The sequence below is a fragment of the Anoplolepis gracilipes genome, chromosome 11 (assembly GCF_047496725.1).
Source record: "Anoplolepis gracilipes chromosome 11, ASM4749672v1, whole genome shotgun sequence".
Taxonomy (NCBI): domain Eukaryota; kingdom Metazoa; phylum Arthropoda; class Insecta; order Hymenoptera; family Formicidae; genus Anoplolepis; species Anoplolepis gracilipes.
Window position 1 is genome coordinate 8,765,282 of NC_132980.1, and position 26,948 is coordinate 8,792,229.

Consider the following 26,948-nt stretch of genomic DNA (forward strand, 5'->3'; position numbering starts at 1 on the left):
ATCAATTAAAAGCTCGCGAACCGACTGAAATTTATGCGAGAAAAATTAACAAGTCAGATGTTTCCCTTCCTGTTCTCTCGGCCGTTTGCTCGCATCACTGCTCTCATTTCTGGACGCGCGAGTCGAGGATATTAAATTAACGGCAATAATGAGATGATCATATAATTTCGCAAATATTCTACTCTTATGTCCTAATCTTTAGAATCTTTTAAAATCCTTTAAACTTACTATATGTAAAGGATCGATTCTTTGAAAAATATTACATTTCATATATTTTCGTGCACTTTTACATATGTACTTAATTTCAATCACGACAAAATATAAATATATAACTGCTTTATGTATGATATTAGAATTAGAATATGTATGTGCGCGCGCACCTTCATATATTCACACATGTGTGACTGAAACTGTCTATTGTAAAGCTTATAAATCAAAGTTTATAAATGAGAATTTCGCCAAACTTTAATAACCGATAAAATGTTCATAATAATGGTCGCGAATCAATGCATACAAAAAGACACGAATGAGATAGTTGATTACTTATTACAGTTGATATCGCCGCCAATAACTTATACTTATCCGTTTCACGATCTTAACGTTTGTAATGGCTTAGTGTCGCGCTGTACTTTCGATCCCGTGTCCAAGTTCCTATCCCCGAATAAACAGCAGGAGCGATATCGGCACAATTAAAGGTGAAACAGCGAGAGTACCCGGGAGGACGAGCAATTTGTACGGGTACTATTGGCACTGCGAACTTAATCCCGCTCGGCAAAGTACACGGCGAACACGGCTCTCCGCCGATATCGGTCAGAGTAATTAATCAGTGCCATATGGTAAGCCCGAACGTCGACGGCTCGACGACGGCGAAGCAATTAATAACGTTTCCATTATCAATCGTGCGTAGTAACCGCGATGTTTTAACTTTCCCGCCGACACGGAAGAGAGAGAGAGAGAGAGAGAGAGAGAGAGAGAGAGAGAGAGAGAGAGAGACGAATTTAGTCAGCGGAGAAACGCCGTTAATAACTCTTTCTTATCGATCCTCCATCGGCAAAACTTCCACGCAGTCTATAGACAGCTCTAGAGGTGCTGAGACAACCTACCGCCCAACGCGTAAGTCCTCTTAACTGTACAGCCAGTCTTCCGCGATTTACATACCTAATTTGTTTCGCGCTTGTATTGTAGATCGCGCAGACTCGCGTAAAACGAAGAATCAGTCGTGCAACTGTAGGATTTACAACTGATATATGCGAAGTGTCTTCGGGATCGCTGACCTGAATTTCAACCACGTCAGTAATATACAAACACGCGCACAGAAATATTACGTATCACACGAGCATATAGCTCGTATTTTTGGAGAAACAATTTCAAATATAACAAGAATTTTTTTATTTAATAAAAAAGTAAGAATGACCAAATTATATACATATATTGCACAGGCTCTCTCTGTGTATATATATAAATTTAATCTTGAAAAAAAAAACAGTTTAAAATTTGTAAAACACTGGTCTACAAAGAAATTCAGCACTTTATAAAAAAGTTAAATTTGATATCGCATTTAATTCAAAATTTTATCTATGGAACGTGAAGGTATACATACGCATATATAACGTTGTATTATCATATATCAACAATCCATGGTAAAATTTACTAATGAATGTATATGTACAACAAGACTATTGCATGTAATGCTATAAATAGTCCAAGTTAATTACTTGGAAAGTACTCTGTGTCCTTATTCCCGGAGAAATTCCAGTTAGGTTTAAATAATCAATAACCGGTCACGCGATGCGTACTTGCTGTTAAAATAAAAAATGGACTGCTAACTTTAGAAATGAAAGAAATTGTGTGACGATAGAAACTTTAGTTTGTTCGCATGACCGTAGAAATGCGCGAATAAATTAATTTAATCAGGAAATGCAAGCGATTAGAGGGCATTCCAATTACGAACAATAGTGCAACGATGGCACACGTGTTCACATATACATACGTACGCGCGCACGCACACACAAACGAGAGAAGCAAAAGGAAGCACCTTACCGTTCGTAATCAAACACAATCATGGATTTGTGCCGCCTCGCACAGTAATTAGTGCTGAAAATTCGCGTCGAAATTACCAGGGCTATAAAATATAGCTGCTGTATGGCATAAAAGCTAATTAGTGGCACGTGTTCGCGGCAACGAGATGCACAGGATAACTACAATTAGTAACGAATCACGGCAGCTGCGTCGACTGAGAAGAATTCATCGAGCGATAATAAAGAAAAAAAAAAAAAATAAATATTTAGGAGAACAAATTATTTTCGTTCATTAATATGGTTGCATATTTGGTTGCGAGATTTACGACAATTATTATTTTATTGGCATAAATATCAAAAGCTATCACACGTCTTACTGAATAAAGCTGATACAAAATCGTTGCTTAATCTACATTTCTCACATAATTTAATCTGATTAAGTACGAAATGTTAAAAACTATTAAAAAGTATTTTAATGTAATGCATATATGAGACTTGTGTCAATTTATTATAAAAAAGATTATCAATTATCAACAAGCACTCGTTTATTAGTATAATATTATTATATAATTAAAACTATAATTTTTGACATAACTGACGTAAATTTAATATATTAATCTTGAAAAAATTAAGAAAGTTAGACATATTGCGTGATTTTCTCTTTAGTTGGTTTTTAATTTTAACCCTCTTTTCTAAGAGAATCATCTTGGAAAAGTTTAAAGCAAAAACATGATTCGCGTCAGTGAGCAGAAGTAACATTTGCATGTTATACGCAGGCATTAGTGTCTCGAAACGTTTTATCATATTATCTACTTCGTTAGCCGAATAATTGGATTTGCGGTTAGACAATATCCTGGCGCGGTCCCAAGGGTGTGCCGCTGCGCGCGTTTTTAGTATCATACATATACCACGATGAGTTAACACACAGTGGCTAATAAATATTCGACGATGAATGTATCGATAGCTTTTCGTGAAATAGAAGAAGCAGAAGCAGATAATGAGAGAGAAAGCGAGAGAGGAAGAGAAACGTTACAGAGAATTATTGTAAGGGACGAGAGAATGAAATTCACCGAGCTTGATATCGCGGTCGTTACTTTTCACCCCCGTAAAATTTATTTTCCCCCTTCTCGTTCATTCGGTCGTATGCATTTTTTCGTAGGTTACACGAAAGGTTGGAAGAAGAGAAAAGATAGAAAAAGACATAGAATGCGAGGTAACATGATAGGTAGAGAAAACGAGAGAATACACGAACGAGGGGGAAAAAAAGCAGAAAGAAAAAGAAAACGTGTGCAGGAGGACCAAAGAGGGAAAAGATGAAGAGAGAGAGGCGTGGAAGAAGGAGTGGAAGAAAAAAGAAATATGGAGAAAAAGAAGGAGAGAGAAATGCGCGAAGAGAATGAAAGAGTTGAGGGGGTGGAAAGGAAGGTGGTGGAAATGCGGGCGCGTGAGCCGGAATCGGTGCCGTGAGGGATTTCGAAGAAGGCAATATTTCAATCGACGTCAGATTTATCGACCTCCCGGCCACCCGACCATACGAAATGGCCGGCGCGCGCGTTACGTGCCACTTCGTGAAGTGATCTCATGCCTCTCGCGGCCACCTGGCCTGTCTGTCTGGTCGACGACTCCGTTCTGTCTGCTCTCTATCGTGTGTCATCACGTGCGAATCTCATCTTCTCACTGCTCATCTTCTCATTTTAACGACAGATTCTCGGCAGCCAATTTCTTCATCTACTTTCGGCTCGATCTACTCGTCTTAATTACCGCCCGATTCTTCGGATGTTGATCATACTTCATCATAATGCGAGCATATATAACAGTCACATTTAAAAAATCCGTTTCCCACATAAATTCTCCGATCATAAATATGTTGAGATTTAATATTTCGCTGGATCTCGCAATAACTAACGAGAAAAATATTGAAAAGTTTGAATGTACAGGGTGTGGTTCTCTCAATTTTGTCTTGTCTCGTAAAAAGTAAATTTGATACGTTTCATACAGAAAGAAGTAATCAGCCATACCAGATGGTAATTGTTTATTACTTTGTATGTAAGTCCAACATTTCTGTCCGTTGTAAATAAAAGTCACATAAAAAGCTGCTGTTTTTAAACACCAAAATAAATGTGTTGAAATATATATGTCAAAAAAGACTAATCTTTTTTGAAAAAAAAATATTAATTGTACAAATTAAAAGAGAAAATTATTTGTTGAAAAAAATATAAATTAATCTACATTAATAGTATTTGAAACTGACATTTCGATGGCAAAATCGCATCTTATTAATCACAACAATTAAACAATACAGAAGTTCCGCTGTAGTTTCGTCTTTAGAGCTTACAGTTCAGCTCGATGTAAAGCCGGGATAAAGTTCACCTTATAACGTTACTTTCACGTAACAATTGCAAATAGTATTGCAAGCCCCGGTATATAAGATTATTGTTATAGTTACTATTATCACCGCAACACGTTAAGATAATCCGTGCACACATATCTAGTTCCGAAACATTTCGCAATTTCTCGGCATACTAAGTAGAGAAGCTTCGCTACCAAACATTCTCTCTCACTATTTTCATTCGCTCGCGAATCATTTGATATGAGTGGCGACAGTGTCACATGCAAATTTAACCGTACATATTTAAACGATCCGATAATAGGATCGCATCGCTGTCGATATTTCAAACATGACACCGAGATTCGTAGTTTATTCGCCCGATATTCAACCGATTGCCACGAGCGGGGCGATAAGCAGGCGAGACGACATTCGAAGAACAATCGCAACAAGAAAAAAAAAAAAAAAAAAAAAAAGAATCGGGAAACAAAAATCCAAAAGCAACACACACAGAATCTATTTGATCGCGCGGGAGGGTAGCGAATGCGGCGCGTTCGAGTATGTGGATTGGGTTGTTGCACATAAGAGGTTGCTCGAGGCGTTATGGGATTCTGCGATAGAGAGAGACGGGGAGGAAGGTGTGCGACGAGATGGAAGGAGAATATGGGAAAGAGAACGCGCAGAACAAGACGGAGAAGACGAGCGAAGGAGAGACGCGGAGTGAAACGCGACGGGAAGAACCGCGATGCTCCGGATTGGCACGAAGAGGGTTGAGGCTGCTGCTAGCTGCGCTTCGGCAACTTGGCGGGGTTCGGCGAAGCATTGAAATTGCAAATGCGCATTATGGATATTTCCCTATAGAGGGTCGAATGCCTCTCTCTCCCCTCGCACGGTCTCATGCCACGTTTCTCGCTCTTTCTCATTCCGCCAGCCACCTCCCCTCGCTCTCTTCAAGCTCCCCCTCTCGTTTTCTCTCCTTACATGCATCAGTTCATCCCCCCCCCCCTCTCGCTCTTTCTCTCTTGCTCTTTCTTTTCATCTATCGCGTATCGCATATTTCTCTGCGTTACACTCTCTCATCGCATCCTTCCTTATCCTCTCCCACTCTCTTCTTTCTGGAATCTTGTGCTCTCACCCTTCTTTCTTTGTTTCTCCTTCCCTCTTTCTTTCTTTTTCTCGCAAAACGGAAGCATACGCGGAAAAGCGTAGACAGTCGCTCTCATTTCCCGTGTCCCATTCCTGCCTATCTCTGTGACATTCTCACTTCGTACGTGGATTGTTTTCCCTCCTCGTTCTATCGCTTTCCCCCGGTGGAAAGCCCCGCTTCCGGACCTCTTTCTTTCCTCGATTTCTCGCTTTGCTGTCCCTTTGTTTCACCCTTCTCTTATCTTTCCATCTCTTGTATATCCTACCAGTTTCATATCCATGCAAATACACATTCGTATTCTCGTTACACGCATCGCGTTACGAGCCTTATCACCTCGAGGCCGTATCCGATTCACGCACTGTGAACCTTGACTATTTCATCACCTTTACACTATCTTTCTTGCCTTCATTCATCCTCATCACGCGCTTTCGCCCGCTTGTCTCTTTTGACGTACTTCTATGACAATAAATCACAATTTTACATTGTGATGTAATTATTTTTGAATAAGATTGCTATAACGCATATATCTTCAATAAAGTTTGTTACTATTTAATAATAGCTATAATATTCTAAAGATTGTTACGCAATTGTATTGATGTATAATATCAAGTTCGAAAAAAGAGGCTCTAAAATATATAAATTAATTCTTCATAAAATATATAATTCGGCAACGCGGTAGATATAATTGATATCAAACGACAAATAATACAATATAACAGTTATACATTTATACCGATTATACCCTCATTTGTAAAACTTTTGTAAGAAAATTTACATTAAACAAAAGCTGAAAAACTTTTGTCGCAACAGACGAGATATGACTTCTGCGACGCAATAGTGTATCAATTTGAGCGTCACTGACGTGTCTCGTAACTCGCGAAGGATTCCGAGGGGGTGAAAGCGAAGTTGGAAACGCAGGGGCGAATAGGTAAGTGAATCTGTTACACGGGTTCGGCAGGGGTTCGGATTGCTTTGGGCGATTCTCCTTCTTCGATTCGACACCCTACAGGGCTCCTAGTCACCATTGTACACTCGTAGTCGCTGCTTATCCTATCGAAGATATATTCCTCTTCCTTTCACGGTACCGCATGTAGTTACATAGAAATCAAAGCGAGACGTGAATCATGCTAACATTATTGCTATTCACCAAACTCCTTCATCGATTTCATTGATTCCTAAGAAATCAATGAAATTGTCAATCTTCTTATCTTTGCCTTTTATTATCAGTTTTTATTATTTTCTATTTAATTTATATTATTCTCAATTTTTATCTCAAATGGAAATAGCATACATATATAATATTATAATTCTTTATCTTGTTTCTAATTTTGTAAAATAATAATATATTTTGAACAAATTGGATTACATATATTGTATTTCAAAAAAATATATTTTTAAATTTTATTTATGTATATACAAATTATTCCCAAAGTTTAATATTGAAGAGAAAATTTTCAAATCCAAATTGTAATTCCGTTTATGTAAATATTATAAATTATGCGTATGTATATATATATATATATACGCATATATATAAATTACTCTTCAAATTTAACAGCAGATATTAATTAATGTTTATATTTTCCAATATAGAAAATATAGTTAACAAGGCTATTTATTAATAAATTTATAATTTGAATAAAATAGCTCTATATATGCAAGAAATTTTAATTATTAAATTACTAAGTATTAAGTATTAAAATAGATTGGAACAATTGTGTTGCTCTTTCTCTTTTAATAAAGAAATTTTTTTTAATGAAGGAATACTTTATAAAATTAAATACTTGCATGCATATGCTATTTATTTAATCGTATAACAGAGCAAAAAAAAAAAATATAATATAATATGTATTTTTTATCACTTCTAATATATTTTTTTTATAATTTTTTGAAGTGTGCAAATCTATCCACGTAAAATAACACATATTTCTGTCCTTATCGTTAAATTTAGTCGAGCTTACATTGTAAAATAAATAAAATATGAAAGCATTAATAAAAAATATTGAAACGCAAATCGTAACTTTGTACTATAATAACTGTTACGCATCTAATAATTTTTTGTTTTATAGTTTAAATCCTGAATGTAAAGCATGATTACATATTTGACAAATTTTAATTAATCCTCTATTAATATTCGCCATGAGGGTGAGGGTAATTTCGATCCGTCGCTAATCTTACACACGTTTAGACTTATTATTATAAGATTTATTTAGCGAATTAAAAAAAATAAAAATTTACGTTGTAAATAAAAGAACCATCGCATTTTGTCAGGTGAAATCGATCGTTAGCCAGACCCAACCTCGGAAAACTGCAAAAATCAGTACCGCGGAGTTTTTCGTTGCAAAAGCGCCCCGTCACGTTGCAACCGTACACATGTACATAGTATTATTTATTTTGTAAACAACGCCGCAACATCCGCGGCCGAGCGTGAAAGTGAGGCCAGTTTATTTCGTTTCCGTTTGTCCCGTACCAATTCAATTTCGGAGTAAAAAAAAGCATCGGAGGTTAAGTGACAATCCCTCGTGTGGCTTCCCGTTTTTTTACGTTTGCTTCATTTTAGAAAAATCACGACGTATAAAAAACACTCTTCGTTCGTAGTCAAAGTAATTCCCAATCATACGGTAAAAAAAAATTCAATATATCTAATATATAACAAATTTCTCGTAAGTCTACTATTTTTAATGTAAAGAAATATACATGTATGCAGTGGATTATTTAAACAATAAAAAAAAATGTATATATATATATATATATATATATATATATATAATTTTATTAAATTAATTTATTTATTAGATTAATTCAATTAAAACTTTTTATCATTCTAAAATTATTTTGTTCAAACGCAATAAATAATGTGAAATTTTTATCTGGACTAATTTATATCACCATATATTCTTGGCTCAAATATAAATGTCAGTATTTAAATATGAAAACCGTAAAATAGTTTTTGTAAACAATCGCAATCCGTTTCTTTTTTTAAATAGTCGTAATACTATTCATAGTGTATACTGTGGTTTTAAAATATTTCGTATATTGCACGTACATATAAAAAAATACTTGTTGCAAATGTCATAAGACCTCGTTCGCCCTGTTTTCATTAAGTATTTTATTAATTTTTTTCTTTTACATCATCTTACAGGACAAAGGTTTCTTCAAGCGTAAACTAATCGGGAAGATTAAATCAACCGCGCCTCCGATCGGTTCGTTAACCTTAGTTTAATTTTAAAACACGGTGCGAAGCATTAAGGCCATTTTTTTGCAAGCGATTTGCGCCTGACTGACTGAAGAGCGCGAAAACAAAACGAACAGAAGATACAGAGAAGAATAAAGTGAAAAATACTGGCAAAATACCTTCAATCGCGTTCTAGGTGTTTGTTGCATAATTTCTGAAAAGAACTCTCTCGTGTTGCTTCAATTGACTACTTTGATTTTAATTATTTCAAAAAATATGTATATAGATATGTATATAGATAGAAGTAAATAAATGAATATTTCGATGCACAGGAAGCTTTTTCTCTCTCTCTCTCTCTCTCTCTCTCTCTCTCTCTTTCTCTATTTCTCTCTTTGAATAGTTCAACTATAAAAATAAGTTGCGTTGTAGAACAAAAAAAACTCGTTTTATTATTTTGTATATTTAATGTTGTTATATAATAATATAACAATATATTATTAAAAGATAAAAATAATCTTTTTTATCCTAAATCTATAATAAATTAGTTTAAATAAAATGAAATAATAGATTGAAATCGAATAGATTGAAACATACATTTGCAAAGAGTATTTTTAAGTTCTTTTATTTTAGAATGCAAATATATATTTTTATATTTGTTTAATAGACTAAACGCATATATAAGTAACATGTGTAAAAAATATTAACTTGAAAATAAATGATTTATCCTTTAAGAAAATTGTACATAAATTTCAAATAAATTTTAAGAGCTATTCAAAAATCCATTAAAAATTGCGTTGATTTTGTCATGTTTAATATTTTATATTTATCGTCCTAATCTGTCAAATCATCAAAAAAGAGACACAAAGACGGATACGTATATAGCAAATGCATCAGACATGGATAACGATTGATGCAAAAATGTATCATTACTCGAGTGAATCGACACTATATTTTTTCGTCAGTAAATAGATTATCATTAATAATTCTCAAGAACTTTTATATAACCATTCGTCAGCCTCAATTTTCGTCCGCCGCATATACCTTCATCCGTGTCCTCACTCCCCACCAATCTTTATTTACTTTTATTCCCTCCATTATTCGAGCTTTTACTGTGCCGCCGATAGAAGCAGGGGTTGCTCGATAATACACACTTTTATTTTCATTCCCACGCCCGAGTGGCTCGCTCTCGAAGCAGCAGCAGCAGCAAGCCGATATACCACTTGTTCTTTTCACGTCATTTTTAACGAACGGATATGATATCCCCATAGTCTTGCTATAATGCAGAATAATCAATACCGGGGCCATCGCGCGGCTGTGTGCCGACATTTCGATGGATAGGATATTAAAAGTTTGACGTTTTGTTATCGATGGCTCCCGCAAGTCAGCGAGTTAGTTGAGTTGCGACTAGTTGTGGCCGATGAAAGTATGAAAGAAAGTTGCATTGCTACTGTACATTTTTTATGGATTTTTTTTTATATGAATATCAAAAAGATATTATATTACGCTCTTTAGCACAAGAAAAGAATACATACTACAAAAATTACGATAAAAATCATTTTCATGAACCATTTCAAAAAGTTCAATTCCATAAATATGATGAAATTTTATTTTTTATTTTTCAAGCGAGAATGGAATGATGCATTGTAAAAACTAACTATTTCTGAAATTTATCCTTTTACAATGGCAAACATTAATAAAAAATATTTGGCAATCCATATTTTTAATTCTCCATAAATTTATTTTCGTTGTGCACAAGAGACATAGTTCCGATCGGAAATGTTTAATTTTATACGTCGAATAAAAAGAGAAATATCGTTCTATAAAATTTATTGGCGCAAAGCTTCAAATAAAAAAAAAAGCAATTTAAGCAAATCGATGTATAGAATAGCAATCTTTATCAGAGTATATCTAAAAATGAACTATTTTTATATTAATTTGAGATAAAAATAAACATACAAAAAAATATAATAAAATATTATATATACATACATACATATATGTGTGTGTGTGTGTGTGTGTGTGTGTGTATTATATACATATAAAAGTGATATATATTCTCACGAAATTAACAAGCAATGTCAAAAATTTCGAATAAAATAATTCTACCGAAAGAGATAGAAAAAGAGATTTAGAGCTTTATAAAGTTTCCATCAAACAGAATGTTTTAATAAGGCTCGTAAGTAGCATTCGATGTGTCAGGGTATAAGAGCTAGGGAAGATGAAATGCACAGCTGTGCGTAAAAGGGATGAAAGGGAAGGAAACGAGTATAAAAGGGAGGCTGTTGCGCGGAAAAGCGGAACGGCTAGATGGTATGGTTGCTACGCGCACTAAAAACTTTCGAATTCACCGGCAGCCGGAGATGCCTGTAAAAGTACGATGGTAACGCGATAAATGTACTTTTGCAGTTGAAGAACTCGCTAGGATCATACCAAAATTGCGTGAATGATTAATCACGATAAATCGAAGATTTTGCAGGATTTGTAGAAGTTGTTAAATAGACATCAAATAATTTTAACTCTCAAGTAGTCGAATTCAGATTAATTTTTATGACAAATATTCTTGGTAATAATTGACTGCTTTCTTTTGATCTGCTATCAAATAGTTAGATAATTATTTATTTTTATATTTCTTAAATTATATCTTTAATATTATTTTTAATTAAGGCACGTGTAATCTAAAGTATTAGCACCTAAAGTATTATCAGTATCTGGTATATGCAAATTTTTTTATATAAACTTTTTTTCATTTGTATATATTAACTGCATAATAATCATACAGTAATAGAGAACTAGAATACTTTACATCTTTTTCCTTTCGTAATTAAATTTGATCGTTATACGACGATTAAATTTGTGACTACTTAAGGAATGTCTATTATCCTCTCTCGCTTCTTGTTTAGAAAGACAAGTACATTACAAGTAAACTTAAGCTACAAGAGTTCTCTCCTCCTTTTAATGACTCCCGATATTTAACTCTTAAGAATCTCAACTATACAATCAAGTCAAGAATTAATATACCTATGAAATAATAAATAAGGAATTAAATGAATCAACTCTTTTAAGCTCGTTAAATATCTCTTTTGAATTCTCGTTCAATTCTCTCTCTCATTTTCTCTCTCTATCTTTAAAATGGAATTAACGAATTTCCTCATATTTGCCATAAATTGCAACAAAATTCCTTGTGCACTCGCATTAATGATATAAGTCGGTGTTTATAAAAGAACCACTGTATACATACGAATATATCCAAGTGAAATCGAGTCAGATTGTTCAGTTGTGCGTCCTGCAACTGGCACATTGTACGTCCCGTCGTAACTTTACACTGTAATTGCCATCGCCCAACGTCACAGCGCAGTGGTAAAGTTTCCGTGGCACACTAATAGCAGCGTTGACCGGTGAGATGAGATGTTATAGCAGCGATCATGTGAAATTAGTCCCGTGAAAATCTGTCACGTGACGTACGTTTTATTGTAACCACGCGAATATTCTATGTAATTATATATTATATACAATTATATGTTCCATATAATCTATATATCCTATACATATATTGTACAATTCTTACGAATCATCATCCTCGTCGTTGTAACGTACATTCACGCGATGGAGATCAAAGTAAAAAATTTCTTTTGTTCTTTCTTTCCTCTTTTTAATTTTACGCTCCTCGAAAATTGACTCCGTGTATTACTCAAACGGCTACAAACGAGCGATCGACACTTGTGTCACGCAATCTCTGGAGATTGGCGGGTGCTCGTAACTCGGCATTTTTCTTTGTTCGTGAAATAAGGTCTCGCTGATAAAAAAAAAAAAAATGCGAGTAACTATCTCAATATCTATTATTTTCCCCTCTATCTTTCTCTCTTAAAAATTCTTACGCGAAAATGGTAATTTAAAAAATGAAAGTCTCAATGTACCATATCTCGATATCGCATCGTTGATACTTTGTCGATGCGCGACCACACGTGCACGGATTACCGGTATGACATGTATTTGTGTGTACATCATTTTGGTGTCCGTCAAATAACCGTGCACTCGAATACACAAACAGGCATTCGATTCGTGCCGTAGATAGGGGTAGTTACAGGAATCTATTGTACTCTCGAGAGGTCGCGCGAGGATCGGACGAGGGTGAAAAGGGGGGAAACGAGAGGATGGGGCTATTCGATGGCATACGAGGAGGGCAAGAGGACAGGGGATAGAAAGCGTCTGGATGAATGGCGGCGGTGTTGCTGGTGGTGGTGGCTTTTAGCTGGGCGCATTCAACCGCGAGAGTTAGCCGGGGGTACGGTATTAACGCATCCACACGCGGTACACAGCAGGCGGAGAGGATGGGTCCGTTTCGCAGAATCGGCTATAAAACGTATTGCGAACGCTAGTATTTGTTTAATATAGTTTATCGCCGGTGGTCGCGATGCGAAAGTTATTCCTTGCGGCTTTCGGAAACCTGTAAGCGTGCGGTGCATTTCTGCATTCGTGAGATTCTACTTTAAGTATTAAATATTCTCAGCGAATTACTCATTTATTGAATCGCATCTAAAACGCATATGTATATATTCAAATTAAATTACTGCGAGAAAAAATCCTCTCATTACTAATATCTGTCATCCATGTTATTTTAACCCCTATGCGCGAAATAGAATGTTATGCCTATAATAACATACAGTTGAATCTACTTTTAAATCCATTTCTTACGTTACTATTGTTAAGAAATTAAGAATAGATTATTACAAAAAGCTGTTCTAGTATTAAAGTCACTTTTTTTTTACAGCAAAAGTTTAATAAAAAATAATCACTTTTGTACTGAATATTTATTCTTCATAGTTTAAATCATGATTAAGTAACTCTCCTTATAAATTTCTGATTAAAATAAAATATGCACATAACTATAAAATATCAAATTAAGTTAAATAATTAAATATCTTAAATTTCTGTCAAAATAAAGTCCAACAAAAATTAAGTAAAATGTATCTTCAATTTATCAAAAAGTTTTATATATATTTATATATACAAAAAATGTTTATTATATATATATATATATAATTTAATATTAAAAAACCATGATATTATTATTTATTTCCGCTATTAGTATTTGCATCTAAAAAGTTATTTACTGTATTGCTTGACAAATTATTTGTGTTATTTATCAGCATCATGTGTATTGTGTGGCCCATTAAAATATATACCCAAAGCTTGAGAAAGATTATTAACATTAAATTTTATTACATTTTTCACTGACCACAAAATAGAGAATTATTATTCTTAAAAAAATCTCTCTAAAAAAAAAAAAAAAAAAAAATTATTATATATAATCATCAGATTTATTTATCGACTAACATTTACTTCCGGTTTATATTCGCATTCATCCCGCGTGTCTCGCAAACACGACCGTTATCATAAATCTCTCATTAAATCCTTTTCACGAAGTTACGAGCGCGTTGTTTAGACATGAAAGAATACAGATATCAAATGGTATGCATTCGCGTAACGATGCAACGCTTTCATTTAGATAACAAAGGGAACGAGATTGCCATCGTCCATGCATCGCGCAGGATGTCCAGGCAAGGGGTAGAAAATAATCAAGCGGAGTGTATGCGTGGGATGCGGGAGAAAGAGGAGAGGAAGGAGGGGGGGGATTTGGGAGGAGAATGAACTACGCAGGCCCGGCCGACTCTGAAATATGTTATACGCCGTAGGACGCCACAGCGGCGACGGTCGTGTTTGTTTAATTCGGTTTAACGCATTCGGAGCGAGGGTCGCATCGACCGAAACGTAGCTCCATCGCGCTGCACCTTCGTTCCATCCCGTTTTCGTTCAACGCGCTTCCGTGCGGAACCGAGCGTGCTTCTCGAGATACGGAGGGAGCTTAGGTCCCCGCATCCATTCTACCCCACGAACAGATTCGATGATAGTGTAAAATAGATATGGGAACGATGAACACGAGAGTTTGCGAACCTAATCGTATAAGTTCGGCGATGATGGATTCGCTGAAGGCAACCGAAAAGCGAAATTTCAACGGGTTTACTTACTTCCGAATGTCACGTCGAAAAATCTGAAGCAGCGTAAAATAGCGTAAAATTATCTGAATAAGTAATATATTTGTTTTTAATAAAATATAGTTTATATATTTAATAATAATTTATATATATATATATATATTTAATAATTGTATATTATAGATGTTTAATAAAATATGTTTAATGAAATTATTAGGATATCTGTCTGGGTAAAAATGTCTTTCATAAAAATGCGAAAGATCGAATGTACACTCTAAACTTTTGTTTATGCGAATTATAACGTAATACATATCACAATTTCCAGTATATCCCGCAATCTTCTAATTATCCTCTCGCACGATTTTATCTCGCGTCTAGTTGAACGTAATGTAGCGTAACACTCGCATGTTTACTCTTGTAATAATCTGTTAATAATCTGGTCGAGCCAGCAATAGTGGGCGGGATGGTCGCGAGAAAAAGAGAGCGCAAATGGGCGAACGGCGGCGGCAAAGTTGGTGTGTTTCATTGGGATTTAGGAATCAAATATTTGCACGACTCGAAGCTTCGCCTCGGTTTACACGGTGAAGCTCGCGAATCCTAAATACTCAGCATTTACCTCGACTCACCGACGTAAAACCGGCATGGCGGAGGGTGGTGAGGGTAGAGAGCGAAGGGAGCGTGCGAGTGACGGGTCTCTGGTTATACGCGAATACCGCGAGAGGGTTAATTTGTCGGCCCCGCATGTTCGGTGCAGATTCGAAAATCGCGAGCCGCGCGATTTGCTAGGCGTGCGCGGCTCGCGTCAAAATAGCGCTGAATCAGCGGCCATTAAGGCTGGTGAGAGCGCGGCCCTTATTATTGCGAGTTAAATCGTCCGAGCGTTTATCCTTCGTAAAGAGTCGCTTGCGAGACCCTAATTGGCCTTCTCGCACGATCGTCGTGAGAATGGAATCAACGCACGAGCTCGAGGAAGCGTAACGTCGGCAGAGTCTAATATACATATACATATACATATACGATCAATTTCCGTTTGCAAAGAATAATTGAATCGATTATTTCAAAAAGAATATAAATATACGCATCATCTTAGGAAAATTAGTTTTTTATCGTGCAATTCTCTGTTAAAATTGCATCATAAATTCGCGCAAAAATATGAATGAATAATAACAAGATATTTGTAATGCTAAGGAAATATTCTTAAAGTTATATATCTAAGTAGAAATTTTTGCAAAAAAACATATTCTATAATAAACAATTTTGCAACCATCTCTTTTCCTTCCTAAGAAAATAACTTTCCATGACACGCTCTTCCTGCTTCTATTATGCTAATTCGAACGCTCTTGCTTCTTTATCATAAAACCTAGTCGCATATGAAATTCCCTCTGCAATCTCCTTAAATATAAAGATGGCCCTAGAGCTCCGTGAACGGTTATCGGTTCGATAGGTCTGGCACTTAATTCACCGCGCGCGTCGTCGATATCCGGATGCTCTTATCCGCCTCGAACGCGCACATCGATTCGGCATGTATCCGGGTTTGGCAATCCGCTCTACCGCCCATGTCTAACCTACATACGCGCATGATGGATGCTATTCCATGTCCGAGTATCGCGCGAGCGAAGTGCACGTTAACGATTGCCATGAAAATCGAGAGAGCGCGAAAATATGTTGAGAAACGTGGTAAAAGTGAGAAAAAACGACGATGTCGTACGAGAAACTGGTTCCTTTAGATCTCTATGGAATCTAGGCCAAGAGACCTGTCGACTTCCTCCCTCTCTCCTATCCTTTTATCCGATACCGGTATCCGACGCCCGATCGTCTCTGTTCTCCTCGAATTGCTATCGATTCGATGTCTCTGGTCCTGTTCCTGGCTCGTATATATCTGTGTATATGTCGCAAGCTTATCGTGAAACGTGGCACTTCATAAACATCTTAGTTTCCAACCTGATATTCTAGATGAAGCTTCTATCCACATCTGCCATCTTGTCGCTAAGAGTGATATAAATCCACCTTCTCTATCATTGTCCGCTGAATAATCAAATTTTCACAAATCCACGTATAATCGTCTCTTAAGCTATACATTTATCTTATAATCCGATCTGAGAAATGTCAATGTATTATCTGGTTATTAGTCCGTCTGTGCGCGAATATAAATCGTATGTGAAAAAAATGAAAAATTTCGACTGCTATTCTTTGAAAATGGAAAATTATATTTTTAAAATAATAGAAAAATTTAATTTTATCTTTTCACGAAAATTGTAAAGCGACTATTCAATCAATCTCGCTCGCAATCTCGTTGTAGAACAATAATCCGTCACGCGTTTCTTAACGACGGCGTCGTGACAAATTGGCGTGCACACGAGCGACAATCTGTATCAGACGAACGAACGCTCGATCTGTCCTTAGAGAGGCGCGCCTCTGACATTAATACATCATCGATTGTCCTATAAACGTGCGCACCGCTCCAATCGTTCCAGTCATTATGCACCGACACAAACTCGCCTATTAGATACCGTTCCGTGCTAGGTGCTCATCTGCAGTTACTTCGGCCCTTGCGTCGCATGTGTATACCTATACGAAACGGATATCCCGTGCCCACCGTAGATAGAAAGGTATGCGCGCACCAACCAGCATATTCGAGTACCTGACATACGTGAGTGCGATACACTTTACTGCCGCACAAGGAAATAGCCGACATGATAGATAATGGCGTGAACAAATACGAGCCACGTGTATCCGTCATACAAATAGAGAAGACACTTCAAAAGCTTCGTTCAATTAACGATCGTTATTCGAATTAATCCATAATATCGTCATATTTTTATCTCTAATTTGTCGGATTTTAGCTATACTAATAATTAAATTGAATATTTAAGAGTTATGTGAAATGTAACGATCTCTCTTGACGTTTTAGCGTCTAGAAAATAATTGTAATATAAAGTACTCAAATAATTCTAATAGTCGATGGATAACGCAGTTTTATAAAGAGCTCTTTGTTTCTATTGTTTTTCGCAAAAAGTTTGCACGATGCAATCCATAAAGCAAAATGCTCCATATGCGATAAAAAAAAAGTATAGGAATGGCATAAGTGTGCGTATATCCACCATTCTTTGCAAGGAGTCTGCAAACAACAGTGGATATAAAATACTTTTTTTACAACAGTACGTGATCAAATCTTGAGTAACATCTCTAAAGAGTTCATAAGAGTTTAGTAAGTACAGCTGTTATAAAGTTGGCAATTTTATAGTTACAATTTTTCCGTCAAATCTTACGAGACTTTGAGAGCGTTTAATTAAACGACGTATTAATTTTCTTACATTTGATTAAATTAGTAACATTTCATAGTAGTTCTTCCTACGTTTACTTTTAATATTGCAAATATATTCGCTAGACTTGTACAGAGTAAAGTTTGCATCAAAGTTCAAGAATTAATTTTTTTCCTTCCATGCATTTAAAAATTTCTTTTTAAGTTTAAGAGATTTTCCTTAAAACTTTTCCTTATACAAACGTAATATATAATTATAAACAAGAAATGCGTGATAAATTATTGATTATTGTGGTAAAATAAGAAAATATTTACTCCAATTAAGATATAAAAGAGCAATATCTTATAATTGTATAAATATGTAATAATCATTACTGCTCGTAAGTTACACAACATGCGTTTTTTTTCTGAAGAAAGTCTACCCTTCGTCGAATTAATTAATGTGTTCACGTCGATATATTTAATTATATTTAATTCGGACATTATTATTTCAATGAAAATATATGTGACAACCCGGAAATTGAATTCAGAAAAAATAAACATTAAAGCAACAATATCTGCGGTATTCACGTGCGCGACGTTATACGAAATCGACAGCAGAAAAATCCGTAGTTTATTTATATCAGAGGGATAACGTTACTCGTGAGTAAAGGAGGATTAGAGAAGTCACAAATCATGGAATTGAACAGATTAAAATGGACATTCTGGGAAAGCGAAGATACGAGAATCGACCTGTCGGTGCATATACCTTCGTTTTTCATCACTCTTTATGCGAATATGAAAACGTTTCCGCCGAGTCCGTATTTTAAAGGTTTCAAATATATTGAATACACATTGATATATATATATATATATATATATATATATATATATATATATATATATATATATATTTTTTTTTTAGCACGTTTATTTATATTCTAACTCACTTCTATTAAAATCGATTTAATCACAGATATAGAAAAAATTCTTACACTATCATAATGTTAATCAATAAGTTAATAATTGATAACCTGACAAGCAGATATTAAAAAATTGTTAAACAAATACAGCTATAATAATTTTTTATCGCTTGAAAACATTCATGGTAATATATTTTTAGAATCTACAGTGTGTTATAAAAAAAAAGAAACACAGCAAAAATCTCTCGTCATCAAGCGCAAATTCCAAAAGTTCGCCTTTACTCTCGCTCAAATCTTGATGTCTGACGTACATACATACAACGATCGACTGTACGGAACGATACGAAACTCGAGCGCGATCCATAAGACAAACCCTTACGATCCGGATATCGCCAAGATTCGTCTTCCTCTCTGACTGATGTGTAGCCGACAAAGTTTCAAATTGGCCCCGGTTGGGCTAGAGGAGACGTACCTCAGGCGACTGCCGTCCGTGTTGGCGCGCGATCCACATCAAATAGTTCCTAAATAGAGAAGGCAACCGGTCACGATTACCACTGGCGGGATAAGAGAAGCACCAGAATATATCGCGGTCTCTGTCGCAGGTTGAAATTCTCCATTTTAGCCATATATACATACATATATACATACACACATGCATATATATATATATATATATATATATATATATATATATCATTAGCTACATGTACATCTACGATGCAAGACTAGCTGGAGAGAAACGTGAAGCGCACGCGTACGCGTTTACATGTGTCTACGTATGCTCAAATACAAATACTAGGTTATCATGTGTACGTATACACGGAGGTGTGTATACAATTTGCAAATGCATACGCGGCCCGAGACACGCACGTAGACGGGCGGGGAACACACAAATCACTAGTGTAGAGAGGGACAACACCGAGGGGAGGTGCCTCCATGACATACGCGCGTAATTGAATCGATGAATGCGTGTGTGGCGTTATCGTGTGATGTTATAACCCTATACCGGAATCCAATAAAAATCGTTAAAAATAATTTCTATACCGAGATACTTGATTTTTTTCTTTTTATTAAATAATATACATGTATATTATTATACATTATGTTATATGTATATTTTTTCATTAGATAATGTATACGTCTCGAGATATAATATATTATCGATCATAATAATATAAATAATAATTGACAATTTATAATATGTGTTTATTGCTTTTCTCTATTTCAAAATATATGCGTCTACTAAAAAAACAATCTACTTAAAAAGTAGAATTATTAGAATATATAGAAATTTATATATGACATGAAAAAAAATGCAACTGATGAAGATAATCATTAATAATTTTGTAACAAAAATAATTACATTATATTTATTAGGATTATAAAACGATTATTTGCTACTATTTTAAAATGTAAGAAATGATACTGAATACACAATGCATATAATTAAATGTATATTTTGAAATCAATATAGCAAGAATTTATGCTCGAAATTATAATTCAGAATTGTCGATAACAGAAGTTACTACGTAAATCTGGAACAAATGTATGTATGTATGTTCAATTGATATCCTGCATAATCCTATATATAATATATGTCATATATAATATGTAATGTATATACATATATATTATATATATTGTACGTAATGTGTATTTCACTAATATGTTAACTAATATCCTGCCTGTGAACTACCTGTGCCACATAGTTACCGTCTGTGCGTGCACACACGGGGTATGTATACAATTTGCAAATGCACACGCAATTCGATACACGTGCATAGACAGATTGCGACGCAAATCATCGCCAACATTGATGGGGAAGTGGTTTCATCTAATTAAATTGAACATATTTTAAATACAGCTTCCATTGTTTCAACAATATTCAACATAATTTAGAAAATAATGGTAGAAATTTTCGTTAACAATAAGTTAAAAATTCTATTACATATAAGTCATTATTTTTATGTTAAATATATATTTTTTTACAAGTATATTTTTTGTAATATTAAATATGCGATTTGTTAATAAATTATTTATATATTCCGCACAATTTCCTTGATATTACTGTATCGCTTCTTAAATAGAAGAGATTGTATACAATTAAGAATAAATTCAATGCTATTTTTACATTTTTATTTTGCTTCATCTTTTATATAAATATCGCCTTTTTTATATATCTCTCATATACATGTTAAAATACGCGTGCAATACTTTATAATTAACTGCATATTTTCTGAATAATAAAAAGATATTATCAAGAAATGTACTTTTATGGTAATATGTCCTATGTTATGATTATACAGTAATTAGCATGATCGTCCTTGTTTGCGTAATTGCAATAAGCGACGGAACTGATTACATTCATGAGGCTAATGCATCTCAAACAACAAACCACATAAATGAAATTACAAGTGCATTTATGGAAAGGTATATCTCGTTCAACATTATACAAGTGCTTTGTATTATGATATTCAAATTAAGTAAATTATATTATAATAACACTATTTAAATATAATATAATAGAAAAAAAACCCACGTATTTAAGATGCACTAACAGTTTTCCGTAAGCAAGCCTTTTATAAAAATAATGTTCAATGAGAAAGATTTTTCTCTGCAAATATTTCAATTTCGTATATAAAAACCAAATATGCTTTCGGTATGTATTTTCTCAGGCACATCAAGAATGGGACTATTTTATTTCTCTCAAAAAGCGAATAGAGGTAGACTATTCTATTTCTTTTCAAAAGCAGAGAAAATTTCCCTGAAACGTTTCCAAATACACGTTTGCTGTATAAAAACCATTGCAAATATTATCCTCAAAATCTAAATATATCGATAGCTATCTTAAAAAGTAAATAAAAAATATCGCTTTTTGATCGTTTTCGGTCAAAAAAATTAATCTTTGACCAAAAACGCTTCTCAAAAAACATTAGATAAAAAAAAAAAAAAAAAAAAAATACTGCTACAAGCATATCATGCATCAAACTTTCTATCAAACTTATCTAGTCTTGAATGTTCATAAGCATTCACGAACATTCGTATATGTGATGCGCGGAAAGAAGCTCACTAGTACTCAGGCATTCGGGTCTCAGACGAGACTAATAAAAGTGAATTCGAGGAAACACTTAAGTATGAGGACTAGCCAATCGCGAAAATTCTTCGAACGAGTTTCGGAGAAGGAGAGGGGGAAGGGGGAGGGGAAGGCGGAAAGGGACAAGCGCGAAAGGGAAACGGTGCTAAGGGAAGAGAAATACCGAAGAAGTTCGCGCGTACATTGTCGAGAGCCGGGCATTTTTGAAACGAGCGTTCGCGTGACTAGGTTGGTCGATGGTTCGGCGTCGCAAGAGAGATAGAGAGCGAGAAAGGTAGACGGAAACACGGGGTGAAAGCCAGACGAGAAAGAGAACGAGACACAGAGAGAGAGAAAGAGGGTGGGCGTTCGAAGGGGTCGCGCGGGGGACGGTAGGTGTTCGTTCGTTCGGCGCTATGGTTCTGGGGGGGGAGGGAGAGGGAGGGAGAGGGAGGACGCAGAGAGAGAGAGAGAGAGAGAGAGAGAGAGAGAGAGAGAGAGAGAGAGAGAGAGAGAGAGAGAGAAGAGAGAGAGAGAGAGAGAGTGTACAGGAGAAGGCTGGTGGATCGATTCAGCCGCTCGAGTCGAGTCGAGACTACGCTTCGGGGCTCCGCGTGCTCTGCTCTGCGGCCTCTCTCCACATACACACACACGCAAACCATATGCCCACACAGACGCGCACAGTCTTCCCCAAGGACGTGCGTATGCGTGCAAAGACACCCGCGGACTGATCACCATTTCAACTTGCAAACGCAAGCAAAGAGGGCAAAGGGGAAACGGAGACGCGAATCGGAAAGAGGACGGAAGGGTTGGAAACTTGTGTGTTGACTTTCATCGGATTCAGTCCGATCTAGTTTTAGTCGATGCGCGGTTTTGGATTTTGCATCGCTATTCGTGGTGGCCTCGAGTATGTCGAGGATATAAGAAAAAAAAACCTACATCGTCCTAGATTCGAAAGAAAATAAAGTGATATATTAAAAAAATGATATTCTTCACATTTACGATAAGATGTCAAAAGTTAAATTTGTTTATGTTACTAAACATACTTGTCTATATTTGTTTTAAATATTTATATTTTTATACGTAATTTGTGAACTATGTCAGGAAAAAAACTCTTAATAATCTTTCTTTTCATATTGCATATATATGATATATAACAAATCTATAATAAGATGTTTTAATTTTAAATTCTAGAAACTTGATTCTTTATCTATCGCTATTTTTCAATCATTTTATTTTAAGTTTCAACGGAAATACAATTATTTTATTTAATTATTATATATTTTTGCGTTTTTCGTTAAATTAAAATAAGTAATTCAATATTTAAAATAGCATTGATTATATATATTTATATATATTTATAAATAAAATTATATACGATTATACATAGTAAATATTTATACTAATATTTTCCACGAAATAAAAATGTTTTAATAATAAGAGTTTTAAACGCATCATTCTTGAATTCTTGTCAGAATTCTGAACGATTTAATTACGCGTGAAATGCGGCTCTGGCAGCATCCTCGAAAATAAAGTCTGCAAATTCGTGTTCCTAGTGTAGCTCGTTAGAAAAATTACAGGCTACGTCCTACAATGGCGAAAGACCAGAATGTTTAATATCTTCCGACTGTAAAATACATCCCGCGATATATATACCGTCGCAAAATAACGAGTGCAACGGCCGTTACGCTCCATTTTCGGCGGCCACCGCTTATTACGAATGTTCATTCCACTGTGTGTTTCATTAGCATCAACCGCAACGTTTTATTACTGCTTGTGCTTAAGTATTTCGCAATTTTACCCCGCCAAAAGTTTTAATTAATAAAACATTACAACACGAGATTGCAATGCCTATATGCTAGATAAACGAATTTCGCCAATCGGGGAATACGAGAACACATATATATGTCCGATTAAACTGTAATTCCTGACTTTACATCAGCGCCCAACTCTCGCAAATCTACCTTTTTGTATGCATATGCGCATAAAACGATGTCACAGAAGAAATACGATCGTCTTTCGCATTACACTTTTGTGATCCCTCTCTTGAAATACACATATCTCGTACATTATTTCTTACGTTCTCATCGCATCATGCTCTTTTTCAACTATTTCATTTTTCATATATTTTCATCTCTTATTCGCGCAGTTGCAATATGAAATGGATCGGTCCATATGTGTTTATGAAAAGATAGAAAGAAAAATACAAAAAGATGTAAATTTATTAATATATTTATACAATCGGACAAGAAGAAATAAAAGAGACAAGATCGATAATATGTTCTCTGCTTTTCATTATCTATATTATATATATATATATATATATATACCTCATTTAATTATCTCAATGTAATTTTCTTATATGAATCTGACGCTCGCACATATATTTATTCCCTCAATTTACGCATACGGGCGTTCGCACGCAATTGACCACCCGTGTGTACGCGCACCACCCCGTAGCACGTATGCTTGAATGCGCGCAAGCACGCACGCACGTACGCACGCACGCACGCACGCACGCACGCACTCACTCACTCACGCACGCACGCACGCACGCACGCACGCACGCAAGCAAGCAAGCAAGCACAAGCCGTGGAAACGGAGCGGATGCGAAGAGAACGCAAGAGGAGAGAGGGATGAAGATAGAGAGGCGAACGTACTCCGCGCTACGATCTCTCTCGCCTCCGTAAGCGCTTCTGTCAACTGTACGTCGCTACCGGGGTGCACAGCCGCATTGCTCGCGCGTTGCAGTCAACCTCCGCACCCTCTCCCTCCCCCCTCCCCCGCCACCCTCCTCCCGGCCCCACCGCCATCCATCCGTCCCGATCGTACCTGCAGTCGCAGCCACCACGACGCGATTGTGTGTTTCGCGGTGCATGCCGTTTGTCACCATTCAAGACGCTGACGCCGAATGCCGAGCGAGTTTCGCCACGAGTCGACGACGACGGGGGGAGAGAAAGGGGGAGGGGGAGGGGGGAGGGAGGATTCTCTCTATCGGGATCTCTCGAGAGGGGATGCGTCGAGGGGGAAACGAGGAGAGAGCGGGACGCGTTCACGCGTTTGCGGAAGACGACGTGGTGCAAAGCTTAGGCGACCACTACGTCACGATTGTTCGGAGAAATTGCAGAGTACGGTCGATTACTTCAACAATCGTGTTATTATGAAAAACATCCTACGCTTATATTATAATATGTATGATTAAACCTACACATTCGTGTTTACGTATCGTTCGATCAAACTTCGTTTCTTCGTTTATTATATAAAGTTAATTGGAATTGATTTTAATTCGCGCTATAATGTATGAAGTAAATGGTTAAGAAAATGAATTTGGAATTTTTAAAAAAACTTTTTAAAAAGCAGTAACAGTTGGGTCTTTGTCTCGAGGATATGTCCACGCAAGTTGGGAGCAACAAAGGATGGAGCCGAATTTGATAGGATCCTCCTATTCGCAATGTGCATGGTGCGATTACGCTGTATCTTGTGAAATCAACAAGATTATCCATTGACGAAATCGGACCATCTGCGCATTGTTCAAGTTTACAATCAGCAAGCGCACACGATATCCGAGCAGCGGCCTGCCGCGATAATCCTACGTCAGAATACAATACAAAGAATGTTACCGATTATTTATTTATTTTTTAATTAGCTACCATGAATTATCAGACATCTCAACAACCAATTATATTATAAAATGCGCAAATTAAAGCCGTGATAATTTAAAAAATTTTTTAATTTCTTTACAAACGCTGTTATATATACATATATATATATATATATATATACATATATTATTTGAGTTTTCAAATGGACCTTACAAATTATTATCCTTTCCATTTTCTGAACTCTGAATTCATATCTGCTTCATATCATGCGAGTACAGAACTCATTCTGTATTCTGTTTCCTCTCGAAAACATCCCCCGAAACAAACCACTCCAAAAGTTTTCTCGCGATAAAACACACGACCACTCAGGCGGACGTGCTAAACGCATGTTTAATAATTGAAACCTGCTCGCGTTCGATCGATACCGTGCGCTGCTAATCGTGCTGCCGCGAGCGACGACCCGATTTGCATTTCGCCCCTTTCAATCGTCGTCGGTGCTCCGTGTAGTCTAATGCGGCGAACAATGTTCTCGCAACAAGTGTGCGTCTGTGTAAAAAATCCGATTACAGGCCGTAATACGGAAAACGGTCGGTATAATCGTCGCGGTCGAAATTTTTCGGACCGGCCCGCGGCGAGCCACTATAACCGAATTTCGGCAGTTCTCATCTCTCGTTGCGCCCGTACCGCTTCCGCGCCTCTCATCGATATTCTATTAATATTTCAATATTCCCGACCAGCTGCCTCAGACACGAGACAATATCTACGGCAAGTATGCATCTGTCGGTCTGTAACGGTCGGTGAGCGCCAGCGAAACACCGTCACGTGCAATAAGAGTAAGACGGCCCGACGTACTTTACAGCGGCAACTTTCCCCCCTCCCCCCCCCCCCATCAAGCCGGTCAAAATTATTGTGCGATTCTGATTTCGACAAACAATAATAACGTGTCTGATGCATCTCGATATAACAATTTTCTTTTTCTCGCGAGAAACCATCTTTACCATTTTTTTCAAAAACGAAAAATTATTACAACTTCAAAGACGGAATCGTAATCGTTAACAAGCGTGCATAATATATGCAAACGAATAAAAAATAACCCCATTTGATTGAAAATGAGAAAGCAGCGCTACTCGTGTAGTTTTATTGGTGGATTCTAAATCGAGAGTTAAAACGTATTTCGATGCATTCTGCATTCCTTTCTTGCGCACAAACGGAAAATCGATACGTATTCGAGGATGGAATCTACATCTTTCGCGTGTGTGGATACACGCGTGGAAAATGTAAAAAAAAAATTTGTTCAAAGATACGTTGAACACAGCTAGCTATTTCTGGTTTTATGCCATCTACTGCTAGATAGAAGTGAAAACGCGTTCTACTCTGTGTTTTTTATTCTCGCACAAATGGAAAACAGACTTTAAAATAGACTTCCATTCTCAGATCGGAAACTGAAACA

General features: G+C 36.1%; 1 protein-coding gene across 6 annotated transcripts in view; it reads right to left on the reverse strand.

The window, feature by feature from the left end:
- Window positions 1-26,948, reverse strand: part of LOC140670956 (uncharacterized) — a 251,243-nt gene that overhangs the window by 169,077 nt on the left and 55,218 nt on the right. The window lies entirely within an intron of this gene.